Source organism: Adiantum capillus-veneris, chromosome 12 (assembly GCF_014529385.1).
Source record: "Adiantum capillus-veneris isolate H3 chromosome 12, ASM1452938v2, whole genome shotgun sequence".
Classification (NCBI taxonomy): Eukaryota; Viridiplantae; Streptophyta; class Polypodiopsida; order Polypodiales; family Pteridaceae; genus Adiantum; species Adiantum capillus-veneris.
Window position 1 is genome coordinate 89,067,047 of NC_140942.1, and position 4,001 is coordinate 89,071,047.

Sequence of the window (4,001 nt, forward strand, 5' to 3'; positions counted from 1 at the left end):
GAAACAATGATATTCAATCACATAGATACTTATGCTTCAAATATACTTTTAGCTCATACCTGCCATACCTCTCTTATTCTCTCATGCAACCTATCTCGCGCTTTCTTGGCACGCACACACACGTAACTTGGGGGCGACACACGCACACAACCAAGCCAAGGCACAAGATGTTGTCGAGCCGAGAGTAAAGAAGACGACGGAGAACCTTCAGGCTATGAGCCACTTCAATTCAAGTCAAAAGTATGATAGCCCTATACAATGATATCGCCCTCACAAAAAACCATGGACAATCTACAGATGACGGCCTATTTCTTACTTGGCTTCTCTCGGCCTACTTCATATTCCCCTTATGGTCGTGGCCTTTGCTTTTCATGCAGTTGGCTGACCTCTACACGTATGACCTTCTTCAGCACACCCTGTCGCTCCTTATTCCAAAAAAATTGGCCGCCCTCAGCCTTGATTTCCTTGCAGTCGGTTTTCAGCCCTCCAGGAATCACCCTTGCAATTGGTGGTTCCACCTCTGCTTTCTCAATTACCAATCGTTATGCCTCCTCTTGCCTTTGGCATTCTCTTTCCTGATCAGCTTGTAGGGCAGCTTGACAAGCAGACCCCTTTTCTGGCTCAGCCCCCAAAGCCAAGGCCTTCTGTTGCCTTCTCTGCTCCAAAGCTGCTTGCCTTTCAGCAGCCTCACGGGCAGCCCTTGCTGCAACTCCCTCCTCCTCTCTCTTTCTCCTTTTCCATTGATGGCCCCTGGCCGCTCCTCTCAACCCTCTAATACCCTCAGTTGTCACTCCCTTGCATGGCAGATTCTCCTGCCTCTGACCACGCACTTGGAAACCCCCCCATCTGGCGCAACTTTCCCTCCTCTTCTCACATGCTGTGGACGACTTCTCCCCTCTATGACTTCCACCTGTACACAGGACGAACTTCACCTCGTTGGTTGCTTCAATCCATGCGCCACTTGGTGGCCTCAAATTGCATGGCTGCCCCTTCATCGACTTTCTTTGAGTCTTCACCGTCTTGAAGCTCCATGTACTCATCACTTGTGTCTTTTGTTTGTTTTCTTTCCAAGTAATCTTTGTACATATTTTTTTCGTTGAAAATTACATACCTACTTCTAAAGATTTTACCATCTTTAAGATTCCATATGTGACACCCAAAGTTAGTTTCTCCACAGCCAATGAAGAAACACTTATTGGACTTTACATCAAGCTTTGACCTTAGGCTTCTATCTATGTGCATAAAAGCCCCACACCCAAACACTTTCAGAAATGCATAATTCACCGTTTTCCATGTCCATGACTATTTTGGAATTACTCCCCATTCCAATGCCATTGAGGGTGACCAGTTGATTAGTACACATACGTACTTACTGCTTCTGCACAAAGCTCAAGCGTTAGGATTTCACATAGCCGCATGCTTTGTGCTTGATCCATGATTTTCCTGTTCATTCTTTCCAAATTCCATTTTGTTGAGGTGTCCTTGGGGTTGTCCTCTTCCTCTGAATGCCATTGCTAGCAAAAACTCTTTTAAAATATTGGCTGGAATATTTACCTCCATTGTCAGATCTAAGGCATTTAATCTTGGTACCTGCTTCATTCTCCACAAAGGCTTTCCACCTTGAAATATGGAAAACACATCGACTTATTCTTCATTACATAAACCCATGTTTTCCTAGTTGCATAGTCTAGAAATGTTACATAGTACAATGAGCCACCAAGTGATGGTGTACTTCAGGACCCGAAGCATCAGAATGAACCAATTCAATTTTTTATCCTCTTTCATTTTTTGCTTTTTAAAATTTATCCTCTTTTGTTTACCATAAAGAAATTCTTCATAGAATTCTAAGTCCACTTCTTTCAAACCTGGTAGAAGCTTCTTTGATTGAAGGATTTGTATTCCTTTTGCACTCATATACCCAAGCTAGTAGTTCCACACCGCACTATCAACTTCTATGACCATTGCACAAGTTGAAGGTTGCGTGCTAACAGTACACCAGTAGAGTGTACCAACAATTTCTCCTTTGGAAACCGCCAAAAATCCCTTTAAGATCCACCAACGTTTGTTTTTGAATGCAATGTTTTGACCTCATTGTCTAATTGTCCTGTAGACATTAAATTATTGCAAAGAGAAGGAACATGCCTAACATCTTTAATCTTCCATTCATTTTTGTTAGCAATTTTAACACAAACTATACCTTTGTCAAAAATTTCACAAGCTTCATCATCTGCCAAGTATACATACCCAAAATTACCTTTGGTGTAATCTTGGGAATGTTGCTTGTGTGGTGTGTCATGCAATGAAGCCTCGAAATCTACTATCGAAGAGTTAGACACATTGTCTAATGGGAGAAGTAGAGTTTCTTGCTCTACTTTAGGTGCCACATTGGCCTCTGATGTTGGCTTGCTGTCTTGAAACTTTGACTCCCTTCTTCTTCTTGGATCAACAATCCTTTTTGATGTGGCTCTTCTTGCTGCAATTCCAACATTCAAGAGCTTGATGTGGCCCTTCTTGCTGTAGTGACTTGCTCTGCCTTGAGCAATCATGACTCTTTTGGTTTTTGAACCTCTCCTTCGATCTTCTCCTAATTTTTGCTGACATTGCAACACTTGATGATTCACATGTGGTTCTCCTTTGCATTTCCTCGCTTAGAATAACACCCACAACATCATCAACCTTAAGATTCCTTGTGTTAGAGACAAAGTTACTTACAACCATTACAAGGCTGTCCCAGCTATCCAATAGAGATGATAGTGTAAGAAGGGATTGCACTTTGTCTTCAACTATTTTGAACAAGCGCTTCATGAGAAATACCTTATTGGATGCCGATGGTTCTCGTAGAGGCCAACAAGTGACTTCATCAACTCCTCCGTGGTCTTCATCTTTAAAACACTGAAGGCCACCATTGATGTCAAGCTTAGCCGGACTGTTCCTAATGTCTTTCGGTCAAGGACAATACATGCTTCATATGCCATTGTTGCGGGCTTCTTTGCAAGACTGCCTAGTGGCAAGTAGAGATCTTTCTAGTAGACATAGTCGTCAATCTGCATCTTCTAGTGGTGGTAGTTGTTGTTGTTGAACTTATCAATCTTGAGATTCCCTTCTTCCTCTATTACTCCCACTCAATTCAAGGAATCCTTTCCTTAAGATACTTTAGCTACGAGCAAACCTTGCTCTGATACCAATTGTTAGGAAATAGGATGTAGCTAAGTAGATAGTAGAGTAGCTTACTTTATGGTTCACAGAATGTGGGCTACATCCACAAAAAAGTACGCCTTTAATGGCTTTAGTACTTCAAACAAGAAGTAGGTTACAAAGGGATTATACCCTTTATGGAGCTCCCACCTTGCTTCACTCTCACCACCTCACGTACACCTTGTTGCATCAACTTTACAATGCGTCACAATGCTACATTTTGTGTGTCGAAAAGGCCTCCTTTTATAGGCCAAAAGGGTTTCCCTCTCTCATGAGAGATAGCCGTGTGTAGTCTCCCTTGTGTAGACAAATCCAAGTTGGACTCTCTAATGCACCCATGTGTGGCCGCCCTTGAGAAGACGAGTTTGCCTTTAAATCGGACACCGGCCATTGACTTATGACCATCGGCCAACCGATTGACTTTTTTTTGACCACTTTTCGGCAGCTATCCGACCATAATGTTTTGGAAAAAAGGAATATTCCACCAAATGATTTTTCTTCACGCATGATGGCTTCTCCTCATAAACGGGAGCCTTACAAATGTGCATTTTTAATACAAAAATTACAAGGGGTAAATCAGGGTCCATATTTAACATGTATGCCATGGTTAAGAATTGGGGAGATCTCAACAGGAAAGGAAAATATGCCTATAATGTGTGGTTCACAAACCAAAGAATCTAGGGTAAGATATTTGACTCAGTGTAATACTTGATCACTTTGAAAGTCTTTAATTTACATTTTTCACTCAAAAGGGTTCAATAAAGAGAGCAAGCACAAGTAAATTTGTGCTTCAAAAGTAGCCATTA

General features: G+C 41.9%; 1 pseudogene; it reads right to left on the reverse strand.

Moving 5' to 3' along the window:
• Nucleotides 1-369: 369 nt before the first annotated feature.
• LOC147446098 (uncharacterized) lies at nucleotides 370-995 on the reverse strand (annotated as a pseudogene).
• Nucleotides 996-4,001: the final 3,006 nt, after the last annotated feature.